Source organism: Arachis ipaensis, chromosome B10, assembly GCF_000816755.2.
Source record: "Arachis ipaensis cultivar K30076 chromosome B10, Araip1.1, whole genome shotgun sequence".
Lineage (NCBI taxonomy): Eukaryota > Viridiplantae > Streptophyta > Magnoliopsida > Fabales > Fabaceae > Arachis > Arachis ipaensis.
Window position 1 is genome coordinate 130178394 of NC_029794.2, and position 19809 is coordinate 130198202.

Here is a 19809-nt window from a genome sequence, read left to right on the forward strand (position 1 = left end):
TTCTCTTAAGAAGAGAAGAAGTTTAGTTCATCTAAAGCACCCTAAAAATATATATATTTTTAAAGTTTTATCTCTTTAAATGTTCTTGAATTACTCATTAGTTACGTCTAAACAAAAACAACTCTAATTTTACGTGTATTTCTCAAACTCAAAAACCTTACGTAGTTATGTCCTTACATATTTCTATGTAAATCGAATTCATTAAATTCGAATTTGGGTTATTAGTAGTAAATCAAATCTATTCGATTCGAATTTAAAGAATTCGAATTAGGGCATCCTATATTAAATTGAAGTTATAAATTTCGATTTATATGGTCAATACAAAATCAAATCAATCAGGTTCGATTTAGTCCCCTTAGTAAATCAAATCCATCAAAGTCGATTTATAGTCATTAGTGGCTTATGATAAATCGAAGCCATTAGACTCGATTTACTATCAAATATTCTATATGTATAATTCGAAAGGGGTTAATTTGATTTAGTAGAGTCCTAACGTATATAAATACGAGCTGAACGTGAATTTTTCACCATAATGGGACTCACAATGGCTAGTGATGAGAGTTTTTTAGTTCTGGTGCACTATAGAGGATCGGTTAAGAAGAAAATGTAACTAGGAATTAAATTTACTGATAAGGACCTGCTGAGTTTTTTCCTCAAACCTTCGACGAGTTTCACTGAGTTTCAGAATACTATACTCCAGAAAATGGGGCTGCATGGCATGAAATGGGTGGAGAAGTTATTTTATAAAATCCTGATTTTCGTGTTGCGCGATGATGTAAAGTACGATTCATTTGTCATAAGCAGTGACGAAGATTTGCAAGTTTTGTTCCATTGTCGTCGTCAGTTTTTCGAGGTGAGGATCCCTGTGTTGTTGGCAAGCTTGTGGATGTGGTATGTAGTTCTGGAGGTTCGAACCGGAATTCTCAATCTTTAGGACATCCAGCCTGCTCTAGTTTCATGCCTGTTGGTGCCTCGTCAGTGCTGGTGATTGTTCTTGAAGCAGTTTTAGTTGCATCCTCATCCTTTGCAGCTAATCTGAATCATAGTGATGATGCAGGAGTTAGTGAAACTGGACTCCAAGGGAGGTAGTGGTTGCGATGCCCGGTACTCCTATTATGGTCCTAGTTTTCGGAGAGGGTGGAGTACCAGATGGGGGTTAAGGATACATTACATGATGATGATGATGATGTGGAGCCCACCATGATAGTTGATGATAGTGATGATGACATACCATGGACCACTCCAATTGTGGGTGGCGGGAAATCTAGTTCAAGAACTCATCAGTACCCCCCGCACTTCTCAACTTTGAACTTGGATGCCATGGAACAACAGGGGATCTAGGGAGTATCTGTTAGTTTCGAGGGACAAAGATACACAGAATACAGGAGTTGTATCTGAATTTCAAGTTAGCCAGCAGTTTCAGGATAAAGAGGAGGTCGTATTAAGCATGAAGACTTATAGCATCCATCGTGGGGGTTGAGTACAAGGTGTTAAAATCTGATAATCGCAAGTACTATGGCAAGTGCAAGGAGTTCACCAACGGGTGCACATGACTCATTCGGGTTAGCCTCTGCCAGCGCAGAGGTATTTGGAAAACGGTACAATGGTCCTATGCCGGTGATTGTACCTGAGGCAATTTTAGTTGCATCTACGTTCTTTGCAGCTAATTTGAACCGCAGTCATGACAGAAGAATAGGTGAGACTGGACCCTTAGGTGAGGTTGCAATTGTTACGCCAGGTACTCCAATTATGGTCCCGATTTTGGCATTGAGGATGCACTGCATGATGATGATGATGATGTGGAACCCGCCACGATAGCTGATGATAGTGATGATGACATAGCAAGGACCACTCCAGTTGTGGGGGGAAGAGCATCTAGTTCAGAAACTCATCAGTACCCCCTATATTTTTTAACTTTGGTCATGGATGCTATGGCACAGCAGGGGGATCCGGGAGTACCTATTGGTTTCAGGGCCAGAGATACACAGAATACATGAGCTGTATCTGATTTTCAAGTTGATCAGCAATTTCAGGATAAAGAGGAGGTCGTGTTAAGCGTGAAGACTTATAGCATCCGTCGTGGGGTTGAGTACAAGGTGTTGGAATCCGATCATTGCAAGTACTATGGAAAGTACAAGGAGTTTGGCAACGGATGCACATGGCTCATTCGGGTCAACCTCCGCCAGCGCAAAGGTATTTGGGAGGTAAAACGGTACAATAGTCTTCATACTTGCTTGGCCATATCGATATCTAGTGATCACATGATGTTTGATTAACATGTCATATTGGCCTTCATACTGCCCATGATTAGAGCTGATGCTGCCATCTCGATCAAGGTACTGCAGAATGCAACAAAGGCACACTTCAGGTTTAAACTGACTTACAAGAGAGTTTAGATGGCTAAACAGAAAGTCGTGGCACAAATTTAAGGAGATTGGGAAGAGTCATACAATGATTTGTCACGATGGGTACTGGGTGTCCAGATCACGATGCCAGGTAGTGTCGCAGTGTTGAGGATGAGTCCTATGCGGGTTGATGGGCAAGTGGATGACTCATAAGTTTATTTCCATCGGCTTTTCTGGACATTTTCACTGTGTATCGATGCCTTCTGTCATTACAAGCTGTTAGTCAGTGTTGACGGGACCCACCTATGTGGCAAATATGGTGGTACATTGTTTGTCGCGATTTCTTAGGACTGCAACTCCAATATCATTCCTATTGCATTCGCTCTTGTAGAGGGTGAGAATGTTGAGTCGTGGTCATTCTTTTTATCTCACCTTCGACAGTATGTAATGCCTCAACCGAGTATTCTAGTCATATCAGATAGGCACAACAAGATAAAGGCTGCATTGGAGGCTTTTAGTGAATGCTACTTATGCCAAGATTGAGGTCGAGTTTTACTACTGGTTTGACATCCTCCGATGTGAAGATTCTACAATGTGTGACTAGGCTAATTGGATTGACTATGCACAGTGGACTCAGCATCGGAACGAAGGTCGAAGATTCGAGCATATGACTACAAATATCTACGAGTGTGTAAACTCGATACTAAAGGGTGTAAGGAACCTTCCAGTGTGCGTGTTGGTGAAGTCCACTCATGGGAGATTGACTGAGCTATTTGTTCACAAAGAAAGAGAGGTTGAGGCACAAGTAGGAACTGGACAACAGTTTAGTCAGCATATGATGAAGGAAATAGAGGCAAATCAGAAGGCCTCAAGGTTTTTTATCGTGACATTGTGTGACAGGGACAACTCTGAATTTACTATAGCTGAGACCACTCCGACCAAGAGCTTTTCACTTGGCTCTTACAGAGTGTCTCTCACGAACCAGACCTATGATTGCAGCTATTTTTAGGCACTTTATTATCCATGTTGCCATGCTGTGTATATGCACGTCTGACTTGGTCTACCTATGTCCACGAGGTTTATCGTCTTATCTCGGTGTTTGATGTCTATCAGATGAGATTCACACCTTTAATCCTGGAGGAACTTTGGCCGCCATATGATGGTCCGACCGTCATACCTGATCCCACCAAGAGACGTACATCAGAAGAGCGTTTCAGGACCACTAGGATCTGTACTACCATGGACGAGTCTGACCAAAACAGGCCTAGGAGATGTGAGCTTTGCAGACATCCCGGCCACACACGTAGGAGGAGTCCCCAAGGAGGCGTGAACATCGGTTCTGCATCTGCCAGTAATGTGTAGGGTGTGGTTGTTTATTGTACTGTCTTGTCTTTCAGACCATGTTAGTTTATTTTAATCCTATTGTCCATTGTATGGTTTAGTTCAATGTTAGTCTCCATTGTGTGATTTAAGTTAAAGTTAGGGTCCCTTGTGTGGTTTAATTTAAAGTTAGCGCCCTTGTGTGGTTTATGTTAATATAAGTGTCACTTGTGTGGTTCATTTTAATGTTAGTGTCATTTGTGTGATTTATTTTAATGTTGCTACACTACGCATTATGGACTTGTGTTATAATATAGTTTGATCGTATATTGTGAAATACATAACATCGATAAAAACGGTCTTTCAAACCAATACGACGAACATAACATCACTACATGGAAGACATAATAACAAGGAATACATAACTACATGCAATACCAAACAACAAGGAATACATAACCACATGGAATACATAACAACAATGAATACATAACAAAAACTGAAATACGTAACATAAAACGAAATATGCGCTACTCAATACTCAAAAGAGATGCGATTCGGTGAAGCAGCGGTGGGACGCCTGATCCGTCGTGCTCTCTGGGCCAGTGTGCCACCCAATGCAAATGTGTCATCCACAGGTCCAGTAGGAGGCTCGTTCAGATCCACATCAAGGTGTGCCTGGGATCCAGGTACCGGAGATCTACATCTAGCCAACTCATCCTCCTGCATGATCATGCTGATCTCGTCAAGGAAGCATGATCTACCGAACTCCGCGTCAAGGCTCTCACTGCCAAGCAAGTCCAATAGCATCTGACTTGGGTTAATGTACGTCTAACTCTCATGCATCGCCAAATTACTGGTAGGAACCCCGACGAAATAGTCACCAAATTCTCGTTCGACCACATCGCCACCTGCCTCAGCTCCTCCATACACATCACTGCAACCATAAACATCTCTTTGCCCACCTGCCTCACCTCTAGCAGCCTGGCCCTCACCTCTTCTAGCATGACCTCGACCACCACCTCTGCTACTCCCACCCTGACCACTATCACCTCTATCATCGTGGCCTCCGTAACCACCTTCATTACCACCATCGTACACTCTACCACTACCACCGCTGCCTACCTCACCACCGTCGTCACCTCCATTATCCCCCCATCACCACCCTCATTTTCAACGCTACTGTCATCCTCTCCGCCTCTCCTTCCACTCGAGCTCTACCTCGACTACCACCTCTAGCTCATCTACGGCCGCGACCCCTCTCCCCTTGTCGTCCACAACCCCTCCCCTACAACTCATTAATGGCATTGTCAAGCCACCTCCACTCATGCTGATTCGAACGTGTCCCAACATGACGTCTCTACTCAATACGACGTCTGTCCTAGACATTAGGCACCTGGTCCATATCAGGGACTCGTCCGGGGACCTCGTTGCATCGCCTCGGTCGGTATCGCAGTTGCCCTAGGGTTACCGAGGAGGAGCTCATGCGACAAGAATCTCCTGTCCTACTGATGCCACCACTTCAAGTACTCATGTGAAAGTCTTGGGTCTGGAACAACATCAAACTGTAACACATGTTGCACCCTGTTGGCCCAATGAATGTGCCAATCCTGTAACGTATCAAGAAATCACCAATCTTCGCTCCTGCCATCCTTTGACATAAAGAAATCTATGTCTAGTGCGGCACGGGGTCGATGCTGTACGCCACCAAGCTGCGGCAGCACCCGATCCACTTGATGCCACTCTATGACAGCAAAATAGATCAATGCTGTTGTAGTCCTCCACAATGTCATATGTTGTGGCTCCAATATCTTGGGGTGCACTACTTGAACGACATCAAGCAAGCTATATGGCATCCACATGAACTGTGAATAGAAGTACTTATCGTTAGTCATCATAAACAGTAAAAAGTGTATACACAACATTAGCGATGAACAACTTGAAACCATAAATACTCTCATCCTTAGGCTGAAGTAAATCTATCCTAAGCCTCCAATATGCGACTCGAGGCCCCTTGTCACTCAACGTCGGCTGATAACTTGACCATCTGACAAACCAAAACATTTTATCAACAAGGAAGTAAACCGATAACTTATTAAAAACATGATGCATAACCTAAAAGCTAGTACCTCGACACCAACAGCCAATGAAAGATATCAAATCCATTTGGCCGGAAACCAGGGAACCTCCAGACGATCCACGATTGCAGGAGCTACAATGGACCAGCTAACTTGACGATATTTCTATTGGCCACACGACACATGCACCTGTATAACCATGACAGTGCAGCAGACCCCCAACTATACCGACCCATGTCATCCAGTCTGGCGACGTAGAGTGGCCAACGAATATGAAAACGTGTATCAGACTTATCCCCGAAAAACTATGCTGATAAGAGCATCATGATATACGCCCGACATACCTCTAATTGTCTCATCATCTGTACCTTGCAGAAGCTCACTAAATGTCTCTTGCATCGAAGTGTACTTCACTGTGAACTTGGCGATGCAGTTCACAGAAGGTAAATCACCCAACAGCTCCTCAAACCATGTCCACGCTGGGCGGCCACCTTCGATATGTCGTTCAAAGTCCGTGAGGCATCCACTGACATATTGACTGTTGATCGAGAGCCCTAATTGGTACGCCACATTCTGTAGCGTAATCATGCACTCCCCAAATAGCATGTGAAAAGTATGCATCTCCAGACACTATCTCTCCACGAATGCGTTCACCAATGGCTCATCCAATCTGAACTAAGTCTCGTTTAGCCTTGCAAGATAGTATAAACCAACCATCTGCAAGTACGGAACGATCCTAGCTGATAATACATCGATGGGCTGGACAATGATAGAAAATTGTTTATCATAACCATAAGAAAACAGTGTTCGATTAATAAAATTCTAAAAATGCTAAACATTGCACGCCCTAATTTTTAAAAAATCGTTTACAATAACCCCTAAAAAAATTGTTCATGGAACCAATACAACATGCTAAATAATGCATGACCCAATTCCATTAAAAAAAATAAACTTAACCAAAACGTATAATGTCACACGTTCAAACAAATAGAAAATGCTAAAACTAAATGGGTTTAAGTGCGTGACTACTCTGAAAATTTTTTTATCTTTAATGAATCAAAAATATCACAATACTCAATCAGCATCATGCCTGCAACAGTTGGGTTATATTGAACTCTAATCCTAAACTAAATCTCGCTAAACATAAAACTAATAACTTAAAAAATCTAACATAGTCTACAATCCTAACTAACAATTTTAGGTACCATTTCAAGTTCTCAAAATCTAACCAACTAACACCTTACTACTTCTAACCAGCGATTATATTGTAAAAATTAATTTTCTAATTCTTAATTAGCGACTTTAAACAACTACTACAATAAGCATGTTAACATTACTAGCATAACTAAATTATATTCAAAACAAAAACTTTTGTTCACTAACCTCTTCATGGATGGCACCAGCAATATGTGCGACTCCATCTAACCGATAGAGATGATTCGGATCGTTCTCCATGTGTTTAGATTTGAATTTTCTGGGGTTTCTTTCTAAGATTTTGGAGGACTGTGATGGAATGCGGTGGGATGGGAATGTTTTTTTCTAATTCGAATGAACTGAATTCGAATTCTATGTATAAGCACACATAAATAAATCGACCTCATTTGATTCGATTTACTAAAGGCAATGGATGGTAGTAAATCGAAGCTATTACATTCAATTTACTATTGGCTCTAAATTGAAACCGTTTGATTCGATTTACTATGGATAAAACTCAAATATATACCAGCTCGTTGTAAATCGAATTCAACTCATTTGATTTACTAATACTACAACATTTTTGGCCTAAGGTAACACTTATTCGAAGCAACATTTAGCAAAAGTTGCCTTAGATAAACAAAGACAACATTTTTGAAAAATTGCCTTTGAGTAAGGCAAAGATAACAATTTTTTTAGCTACCCAAAAAAAGAGTTGTCTTTGATATCTAAAGCAACATTTACAAAATGTTACAAAATAAAAACTTTAAGACAATATTTTTAAATAAAAATATAACATTTTATAAGAGTTCTCAAAAGAATTAAATAGATAACATTTAAAAAAAAGTTGGCTAAAATTATTTATTATTAAAAATTATAAAAAAAACTTTTAATCATATTCCTACCAATTATTTTTCAATAAAAAAAAAAACACAAAAAACCAAGTGTGCTTCAGTAGTTCCACTTGACGCACACAAGAGCCTCCCCTTTCTCCCCTGCAACAACGCACACACCGTACCCTTTTTTCCCTACCTAACGGCAACAGTAGGTCAGCAGTGTTCAATCGCGGTGCACTCTTCCATGTACGATGACGGCGCGGTGCTCTCCTCGACAGGCGATGACGCGGTTCTCTCCTCAATCCCTAACATAGCCACTGTAACAACGCACACACCCTTTCTCCCCTTCCTAACGGCGACAGTAGCGTTCAATCGCGGTGCACTCCTCCGCTACGGCGAAGGCGCGGTGCTATCCTCGACAGACAACGGCGCGGTTCTCAAGCCTAACATAGCCACTGCAACAACTCACAAACCCTAACATAGCCACTACAACAACTCACAAACCCTTTCTCTCCTTCCTAATGGTGACAGCAGCGCTCAATCGCGGTGCATTTCTCCACGTACGGCGACGACGCGGTGCTCTCCTTGACGGGCGCGGTGCTCAATCGCGAGAAACCCCCTCTCCCTTCTCTTCTCCTTCTTGTTCTTACTCTGTTCGTCCGTTTCCAGGTATTTGAGAAAACTGATTTTGATGTTCTCTGAATGAATTCATTACAGTTTAGTTAGAATTTAATTTTTAGTTAGTAAATGATTTTGCTGTTCTCTGATTTGTTGTTCTGTGATTTGCTATTTTCTGAAAAAACTTGAGTTGCTGTTCTCTAATTTGATGTTCTCTGAAAAAACTGAGATTCATTATTTTAGTGTATGGCTCCTTCCAAACTAATGGTTGTGCTTTTGTTTTTAAAGTCAATTGTGCTTTCTAAGATGTCACATCATTTCAACCTCTTGTGTTGTGGTAATAGTACTTCTGTTCTTCGTTAAGATTTGTGGTGGTTGATGGTGTGGACTTGTAACTAGGAAGGAAACATGGCCAGACTCAATAACGTGTTTGAGATCTTCTAAGAGGATTTCATAATGTCTCTTAACTAACATAAGGTTGAGCAAGTACTAGGTAATTGTTTTTGTGATGGCAGTTACTGGTCACAGAGGGACAACCTTTTAATTTATTTATTTTTAATTCAATCATAGTGGTTAATAGTTAATTTTACTGGATGTAAAATGGTAGTATTCTACCTAAGGGCCTTGTTTGATTATCTTATTTCTTGAGTGCTCTCATATAAATGCATTGAACGTATGTTCGATAGTGAAGAGCTACAGAAGAATGCTTATGGTAAAATATGCATAGCACAATATTTGTTCCTTAATAGCATAGCACATTGCTGCAAAATAAGTAACAATTTCTTAGTGAAATCAAAATTTTCATATTTTCTGTTTGGAAACCTAGTTATTTAGAGTAGTTAGTTGATTGTAACAAGGTGGATTAGTTAGTTTTGGACGCCTGAAAATATTCCCAGCAAACTTGAGCCCTTCATCTATTTTGAACCCTCCATCTTTCTTGAAAAGAACTATCTGGGACTACTTATTATAAACACTTAATTTTAAATTCTAAACACTTAATTTTGTTTATAAAGGTGATTTATATATAATTGATTTATGGCAGTGAAGAACATGATATGTGTGTTCCATTTACCGAAAGTGAAGCATGGACTCGCTCACTTGCATATAAGATTATTGATTAATGGAGACCATAGAACTCCAATGGCCCATTTGCTGGGTACATTATATTATTAATAATTAAATTAATTAAACTAATTTTGTTTCATTCATTATTGGAAGGACACATTAACACATCCTTATTCTCCTTCCTTCAGGAGAATACATGAAATATTCGCCTAATAAACTATCAAATTATTGATAAAATTTAATAAACTTCCATATTTCACAACTTATCATAGTTACTATACTAACTACTATATGCACCTAAAATTTAATTGGGACCTTATAAATTTATATTTTTTTGTTTGTTTCTATCATTAGTTTGCTTTTATAAATATCTATTGGATAAATTTTAATTGTGTCATATTTTATTTGGGTACTTTGGAATAAAAGTTTTAGTATCTTCTTGTCTTTGATGTGGTCAATTTTATTACTTTGAATCTGATGAAGGTGATTTTATAATAACGTATAAACTTTTAGTATATTAAGTGTTTGTAGTTTCTGCTAAGTATATTATAGCTTTATTTGTTTTATTATTTGTATCTTGTTATTGGATTCTAGTTATATATTATTTTGGTAGAGAATTTGCCAGAGGATCATTCAAAAGATAACCTTCAGCGAATATTCTGTGAAGCTGGAAAGTAAGACTTCTTCCAGTCTTAGTATCGCCGTATTATTTCAATATTTGTTAAGTAAGACTATAATTTTTGTGGTTCGAATTCTCTTATGTGGACATGTCTTCTTATATACAATATAAGGCGAATTAGCATTTATGATCCATGTTCTGCTGCAGAGTCGACAAAACATAAACAAGTAACATTTTCTATTAGCAAGGTTTGGAAGTATCTTATATTTACATCTAGACTTAAGTATAAAGAGTTCTACTTTTTTTTAGTTGCTCGTGCTAGAACTTCCATTTTGAATGTTTCGGTTATCTTAGAAATGAAATATAGTGCTGCTAGTACTACTTCTATAGACTCATATACCAAATCATGATTAGGTATATGTGTGCTAAATTATTGTAACACTTGAGTATATTTGTTATTGTTAAGCTGATTTTTTGACTAGTATTTTTTTTGTCCATTTAGATTTGACTGCAACTTGCTTATGGTTGGATGAAGTTTTTTGAAGAGATAAAGGCGATTCTTGGCACATTGGTGAAGCACAAAGTCTTTTTGGTTTCAAATGAAAAAAATAATTTCTTTTTTGTTCAAGTTCATCATGAAAAAAACATGTATTTTGTTTATTTATGTTTATTATTTATTTGACTTGGTAACTTAGCAAGTATGTTTATTGGCACTTGGAACACCTTTTTATATACATGTAATATATATTATTAGTTTATTCTTCCTATATTGATTAAATTGAATTTTAATGTTGTTAGTGTGTGCTATATATCCTTCAAATGTCATATAAATATAACAAAGATAAAAAATATATTGCTTTAGAAATAAAAAAAAAAAGAGAACTTAAGAAAACTCAATAAAGTGTTGCTTTAGGTATTAGAAAAGGACACTGCAAATAAACTTAGATAGGTGTTGCTTTAGGTTTATAAAAAAGATAATTTAAAAAAAATTGAACAAGTGTTGTCTTAGGTATATGAAAAAACTAGAAAACACTTATACAAGTGTTGCTTTAGGTATATAAATAGGCAACTTAAAAAATTCTGGATAAGTGTTGCTTTAGGTATTAGAAAATACAACTCGTAAAACGTGTTGCCATAGAGTCTTATCTAAAGTGTTGTGTTTAGGTCCTCTAAGGCAACCCTTACGTGGAGTTACTTTTTTTGTAGAAAAGGCAACGTTTTTTGAAGGTTGCCATAAAAAGGGTTCCCTTTGTTACACAAAAACGTTGCCTTAGACCAAAGGTAACGGCCGTATAGCCAACCCCCCAAAAAGCGTTGTATTTTGTTGGAAAGTGTTGCCTTTGATCAAAGACAACATTTTTCCTTATTATAGGCAACGTTTTTAAAGGGTTGCCTCAGCCTGAATTTGTTGTAGTTAAGGAGAATACTAAATCGATGCTATTTGATTCGATTTAGTAGGGCACAATAAATTCAAGTAATTTGAATTGAATAGATTTAATTTACTACTAATAACCTTAATTCGAATTTATTGAATTCAATTTACATAGAAACATGAAGCGAGACATTTACATAACATTTTTGAGTTTGAAGAATACAAATAATATTAGAGTTGGTTTGATTTATGAAGGTAAATTATTTAAAAAAAATCTATCTAAATGATTTTATATTTTGTATAAATAAATGTGTCTAATAATATGTTTAACATATACTCTCTATATTACTTACGAAATTTATGTACGTCTTAATAGCGATTAGGTCACTAAAATGGTAAAAAAAAATATATCAAGGTGGTTAAAGTGGTATACTTACAGGGTGTTTTGATGTCTGTAATTAGATATAAGCAGTGACAAAGTTTTGTGTGGACAAGGGGTATGGTCCCAAAGTTTTTGTAAAAATATTAATAATTTTATTTTTAAAAAAATAAAATTAGTTTGTTTGATTAAATTGATATATTTTTAATTTATATATCTGAATTTTATGTCTATCTTCATCATTTTTTTTAATTTTTTATTTTATTCTATTTGACATAACAAATAACATATCTTTAAATCAACAAGTGACATACATTTAAATCAACGTTACAAATTAAATATTATTATAGAATTAACACTAAATTATATTTGACTTCTCATATATTTTCATACATTATTTTATTTTTAGAATAATAAAAATTATAATATAATTAATAGTAATATTTTTGGCCTCTTCAAAAAAAAATTTCAAGTTTCGCCACTGGATATAAGAATGAGAAAAATAATATAATACTTTAGCGTTAATATTCTACATAATATTTAGGGTAAAAAACTTATTTGAGCCAAGGAAGAAAAGATGTTACGCAAATCAGCCAAATAAAAATCTGATACACCATTCAACCAAAGCATACTTTAATGTAATTCGAATCAAGTTAATTCGAATTACACTCCTTAATAATTCGAATCAATACTGATCGAATTATTCTCAAGCATGCCGTTCAAGTAATTCGAATCCACTTGGATCGAATTATAGTAGCATAATTCAAATTGTATCAATTCGAATTAGTAGGAACACATGAATAAGAGGAAGTTCGAATCAAATTGATTCGAATTACTCACATTTCGAAGCAAAAGGTAATTCGAGACGAGTTGATTCGAATTACAAGTGAGTGCCCTATATAAGGAGTTCGAACCAAGTTCATTCGAATCAGTTTTTCATTCTCATACCCCACCAAATCCCAGAGAAAACGACCCAAAACCGGTTCGAGAAAGTCTGGAGCGGCATACTAAGGCGATGGGGGACGATCCGGAAAAGCTGTATCGACTGGATGAAGTCGCTCATATAGCGGGGGTGATCAACGACGAGGTTAGTGATTTTTGATGGTGGTTTATGATATTCGTTTATGTTAGTGGTTTATGAAAGCGGTATTTCAAGTGGTTTATGATAGCGGTTTTGCATGCGGTTTTATTGGCGGTTTATGTTAGTGGTTTGGGTTAGTTGTGTTGCATGCGGTTTATGTAAGTGGATTTGCCCGTGGTTTTCGTAAGTGGATTTGCCCGTGGTTTAACGAGTGGTTTAATGAGTGGTTTTGCCCGTAGTTTTCGTAAGTGGATTTGCATGTGGTTTATTTTTTTGATTTTTTGGATGCGGTTTGAGTATGCGGTTTTGCTAGCGGTTTACTACAATTTGCTTTTGCATGTGGAATTTAGAAGCGGTCTATGTTTGCGGCTTTTGTTTGCAATTTCCGTAGTGGTTGACTATATCTCCTATTGCATGTGTTATTTTCTTACTTGTTTATATCGTGAATTTTATCTGTTAGTGGTATTGTAAATCATTCTAATTATGCGGTCCATGTAATGCGCAGCCCCGGCGTTGCATATCGAGCATGCGGCGGCAGCAGGGGATGCGACTTGATGAGAGGTACGTTCCATACTTGCAGATGGCCGGACTATACCATCTTGCGAGACTGAACGACAGATGGTTCCGATTGGACGAGCCCCTTGTGAGTACATTCGTGAAGAGGTGGCGTCCGGAGACGCACACGTTCCACATGCCGTTCAGAGAGTGCACCATCACACTTCAGGACGTCGCGTACCAGTTGGGGTTGCCAGTGGACGGACGTTACGTCAGTGGTTACCTGACAGACTTCCACGTATACATAGAGGGTGGCCGGCCAGCTTGGCAGTAGTTCCATGTGTTTCTCGGTGTGTTACCTCCCGCGAACCAAATTTAGAAGTTCGCAGTGAACTGCACCTGGTTCCAGGAGACTTTTGGAGAGTGCCCCGAGGGGGCCGATGAGGAGACGGTGAGGCGTTATGCCCGTGCCTATATAGATGGGTGCCGTCAATACTCACCTATGTCCCATCCTGTGCAATTGCGACAAGCAACTTTCCCCCATATTTGCCATATAGATGGGTGCCGTCAATACTCACCAACGGCTTGCAATGACGGAATGCCTCGATACAAGGTGGGAACGTCCAGAACAGCCTATGAAAATAAGCTTGAGACTCGTCTAGCTGTCCCCCAACTCGAACAGGGCATGTCCGAAGGACTGCTACTGTACCAGGCATGGTCAACTAGACTCCTAACACCCACCTCGGGAGCTCGTTGTACGACTCATCCCAGTCACCATAGATGACGGTAACAGCCTTCTGCTTCGCCATCCAAACCCTTCTGTACGTAGGCCTGAATCCAAAGTGTGCGGCCGTGGCATTTAGGAGCACCTTGATGTTGACGGATGCATCAGCCCTCACCATTGGCATAATGAATGTCGATATCACATGATAATCCAAACTCCTGTAGTCGCTGGAGATAGAGTTGGCGAGACACGTATGCGGTCCGTTGTACCGTTTCACTTCCCAGATGCCCTTGCGCTGCCGGAGACTCAACCGAATCAACCATGTGCACCCATTCCCAAACTCAGAACACTTTCCCACATACCGGCGATAGTCAGACTCAACTACCTTGTACTGTACCCTTCGGCGTATGCTGTAAGTCTTCACACTCAACAGGGCCTCATCTTTATCCTGGAACTGCTGACCAACCTGGAACTCTGTCATACCAGCAGACCCGTCTGCATCTCTAGCGCCAAATCCAGCAGCCTGCCCAGGAAGCCCATCCTGCCTCATGGCATCCAGGTCCAATAATGAAAAATGGGGTGGGTATTGCTATGTGCCAGAACTAGATCCACCTGCAGCCCCTCTCGGGTCACTCGCTCCGAGGTCATCGCCACTATCATCAGCAATCAGATTCGGTTCAACATCATCGTCATCTGGATCATCAAACAATCCGTCACCAACACCAGCCGGTGTAGCACAATGTAATGAGGTCGGAAGATGTTCCCCTGTACCAACCTCGTCGACGACATTGTCGCTGAGATCAACAGCGAACGAAGGGGAGGCAACAAGCTGGATCGATGGCTCATACGCAGGGACGGAGGAAGAAGCAACGGCAGGTCTCGAGCTAGAACCGGCCACCGTGGCTAAAGTGTGCGTATTCCGGTTCGAACCCCCCGAACTGGATACCACATCAACCAACTTTGCCAACAGCTCTGGTGTCCTCACCTCGGAAAACTGCCGGGGACAATGAAACATGACCTGCAAGTCCTCATCACTCCCGATCGTGAAACAATCACACTTCACGGTATCTTAGAGCACCGTGGTTGGAATGCGATAGAAAAACTTCTTAACCCTTTTCACACCATCCAGACCAACTTTCAGCAGTATAGAGCTAACAAGGTCATCATAGCTCGTCGTAGGCCTCACGATAATACAGAGAAGATCCTTATCGATGAACTTCACACCGGATCGAGTTTTTCTCTTAATCGATCCTCTGCGGTGAACCAACACTAGAAAACTATCCTCACTAGCCATCTGACCCTCTATTGAGAGCAACTCACGTACACCTCATATATATAGAGCTCTGCTTCACAGTAATTCGAATCAATTCCCTTCGCACTATATATACGTAATTCGAATTAACTCAATTCGAATTACTTTTAATTACCAAACGAGAGTAATTCGAATCAAGAAGATTCGAACTTCTCCCTTAACTACGTCATGATAGTAATTCGAATTGGGTTAATACTCAAATTCGTCCCCGAAAGATTACACGATCTTCATTTTCGTCCCCGAATGATTTTTTTAATCAAATTAGTCCTTGAAAGATAAAAAAATAAGTCAAATTAGTCCTTCTGTCATTTGGGCGATGACGTGGCACGTTAAGTGCCACGGTCAACGCCACATGTCACTTGACATGTACAAAAGATTTTTATAGTCAAAATAGTCCTTGAAAGTCTAGACGTAAGTCATTTTCATCCCTCAAATTTTAAAAATTAGTTAAACTAGTCCTTATATAATTTTTTTTCTTCTTAATATTAAATTTGAAATATTTTTTGATACTACTAATTTTAATAGAAATGTAATTGACAAACAAAACATTAATAATTGTATCTTTTCTTCTTAAAATTTTTTTTCAATAAAATTGTCTCTCTCCTTTAATTCTTCTCAAATTTGTGGATCTTCTTAAATTTTGACTCTAAGTATCACTATCATTACATCCTATATGTAAGTAATACCGTAATAGAAAAAAATATGTAGTAGAAAAAAATAGTAGTATAATTTTGTTTAGGTTAACATACATAAATTTTGATTTTAAGAATATAACTTTGTTTAGATTAATAAATACATACATTTCAATTTTGAGTATATATATATATATATATTCCAGTAAAATGTATGTAAGAAAAAGGTTTTAGAATAGAAAAGAATAAGAGAGATTTTGAGAAGAATTAAAGGAGAGAGACAATTTTATTGAAAAAAAATTTAAGAAGAAAAGATACAATTACTAATGTTTTGTTTGTCAATTACATTTCTATTAAAATTAGTAGTATCAAAAAATATTTCAAATTTAATATTATGAAGAAAAAATAAAAAAAAATTATATAAGGACTAGTTTGACTAATTTTTAAAATTTGAGGGATGAAAATGACTTACGTCTGGACTTTCAAGGACTATTTTGACTATAAAAATCTTTTGTACATGTCAAGTGACACGTGGCGTTGACATGGGTATGCCACGTGTCACTGACCTGCCACGTGGCGTGCCACGTGTTGCTGACCTGTCACATGGCGTTGACCGTGGCGTTGACTTGCCACGTGGCATGCCACGTGTCACGTAACATGCCATGTAACACCCTACCACACAAAGCTTTACGCTTAAGTCGTAAAACAGAGGTGATGTGGTATTACGACCTCTAAAATAAAATAGGTACATATAATAGCAGAAGAGTTATAATATGCTAGGAGCCTTGAAGGATAGGGGAAATAAAAAAATCGCAAGATAAAAGCGCAACGCTCAAGGAACGAGTTAACTTGCATGCTAAGAAAATTGTAACTGTCAAACATAAGATAACAGAAGTAGGAATAGAGTGCCAAAGATACAAAATAACAAGCTCCTAACTCAGCCTGCGAAGTCAAGACTGGCCGGAGAATATTTACACATATATACATACATATCCAAAACCCAAAAGTACATACACACAATCCTGCCTCTCCATAAACCTCTAAGAGGATAAAAAAGGACAAGTTATGCGGAGAGAAAGCTAAGTACATATATATACATCACTGTACGACAAAACTATACAACAACACTATCCAGTAACCCCTCCGCTTTAAGAGTCCAGACGCCTAACGAGATGGCTCCCGACCTGCATCTGAAAAACAACAACATAGTATGGAATGAGAACCGGAGGTTCTCAGTATGGTAAAGGTGCCACACACATAATATATAAGGTCCTGGGAATACCAGAGGCAATCCTAGAACGTCGACACTCAGATTGTAAAGCTTAAAGTATTAAACAGAAGCCATAAAAGGTGGTTTCCTAAAAATATTTAATTATAACTTAACTTAACCTTAAATCTAAGTCCTATGCTGTATACACCTGCATTCCAACTTATCCTATGGCCGTTTAGCCTAAGTTTTCACAGAACATTATATATTAAATGCAAGAAACCTAAACCATACCTTAGCCGATTTCCACGTAACGACCAAAGCTATTTATTCAAAACCAAAACAGCCCCTCAAAACTCAACTAATCCGCTTCCTCCAAGTTCCAGTATTCACAATTTCAAGCTCCAATTATTTATTTTCAACCTAATACACATTCATAATACATATATACCCAATTTAATACTCAAAGCTCAAATTTAATGAAATTAAAATAAAATTATCATATCCTCACCTTACCCAAGCTTCACATAAGCAAGAGTGAACGTTTCTCTCAAGCTAATTGGATCCTAAAACATCAGAAATCAAAGAAATTCAATATTCCCACTTAAAATTCGAAAATTGGGGGAAGATGAAGTTGAGAGTGATTAAACAAGTTACCTATAAAATTGTTCCGATAGAAATGTAGAGCTCGACGCGGTGAACGCGTGGCCGCAAACGGTGCGGCAATTGGAGCTCGGACGGAGAAGTTACGGGGATCGGAAATTTACGTTGGGGTTACGGGATATTTCTCGTTTCTCTTCTCCCTGGAAGCTTTTGCTGCAGTAATGAGGGAGAAGACAAAGCTGGGTTCATTTAATAGGGCTGGTCCGGTTGAACCGACAGCCCAGTTCGGGTCCGGTTCAACCGGTTCGGTCCTTTCGGTCCATTCTTGGACCGTTTTCTTCAAAATTAGTGTCAAAATTCTCGTTTCGATGAGCTCTACCCTATTTTGATATAATATTCGCATTTCTAATCCTCCTTATTAAAAAATAATTTATTAACTAATTATCTACTAATTTAACCGGGGTTTACATGCCACGTCATCGTCCAATTGACAGAAGGACTAATTCGACTTATTTTTTATCTTTCAGGGACTAATTTGATTAAAAAAATCATTCGGGGACGAAAATAAAGATCGCGTAATCTTTCGGGGACGAATTTGAGTATTAACCCAATTCGAATTAATATGATTTGAACTATGCATCCTTAATTCGATGCATATTGATTCGAACTACCTTGGAATAATGCTTGAGAATAGTTCGAACTTTGTCAATTCGAATTATGTGGCAATCTAATTTAAATTTTATTGATTCGAATTACATTAAACAAATTTTTGGTGGATTGATGTATCAGAATTTCATTTGGCTGATTTGAATAATTTTAAACTCCCCTTGACGCATATAAGTTTTTTACCGTAATATTTATAATACGTTCGTTGTGAATTTAGAAAGAAGTTATACTAGATTCTTATTGAATTTAACATGATAGAAATTCTGGTTTAAGTAGTTTATTAGGACGATGACGTGCCTTAGACTTAGTTAAGGATACTCAACTCTAACAAGTGATGACTTACATGATGAATACAAGAGAAAATATTTAATTCTGCATGTTGTTGTGTTTTACAAAAGAATAATGTAAACATGTGAATTACGTAAAGACTAATTTTTTTTTTTTATATTGGAGGAGTGTGTGAGTTGTGCTTGATTATGGTGTATACAAGTGTTAGACACAGGTGTGGGACAGGAAAAAATCGGGCCGTCTAAATTTTTTGTTAAAAAATTCGTTGATTACAAATCGGATCGTCTGATTAGTTTTTTTTTTTATATTTAAAATGAAATCGGACTGTCCGAATTTTATTAAAAAAATATTTTTTTGTAGATTTCTTCTAATCGGACCGTCCGAATTTTTTGCTCTAAATCCCTCGGTCCGATTTCAGCCTCCTAACACCACATCATGCAGAAAAAGTACTCCTATTTTCCATAATGCTATTACACCCCACACCTTACTTCATATTAAAAATAAAAAGCGTTACTTAAACATAGTGGTGCTTGGAATTTGCACATAGTGTATTCACTTTTTACGGTAGCAAAAATTATCTTTACGTAAGTTAAAATTTGTTAAATAACTTAATATACAATTATTTAATAATTTTTAACTGTCAATTTTATATAAAAATATTATATATCTTCGACAAATTCTATTTTTAATATATATATATATATTAAAAAGTACATACAATTTGTTTTTGATGAATTTCTTTTTTTAATTTCTTTTAAATTATAATTCATCCTTCCAATGAGTTATAGTTCAAGTGACATAATCTTCTCATACTCACCTAAAAAATCGCGAGTTTGAGTCTCCCTATCTTTAGTAAACAAAAAAATTACAATTTGTCTCGAGAAATTACATTCTTAAAAATTTAAAATTAAAAAAATATAATTCGCTTCCAATAATTTCATTTTTCAGAATAAAAAAAATTATAATTTACTTTCC

At 37.8% G+C, this 19809-nt stretch overlaps 2 long non-coding RNA genes across 2 annotated transcripts; one reads left to right on the forward strand and one right to left on the reverse strand.

Annotated features, from left to right (window-relative positions):
* LOC107624402 lies at positions 7876 to 10842 on the forward strand. Its single transcript, XR_001616872.2, has 2 exons — positions 7876 to 8442; positions 10578 to 10842. It is a non-coding gene; the product is annotated as an uncharacterized LOC107624402 (long non-coding RNA).
* On the reverse strand, positions 16932 to 17681 carry LOC107622219. Its single transcript, XR_001616133.2, has 2 exons — positions 17572 to 17681; positions 16932 to 17260 (listed from the first exon to the last, which is right to left on the reverse strand). It is a non-coding gene; the product is annotated as an uncharacterized LOC107622219 (long non-coding RNA).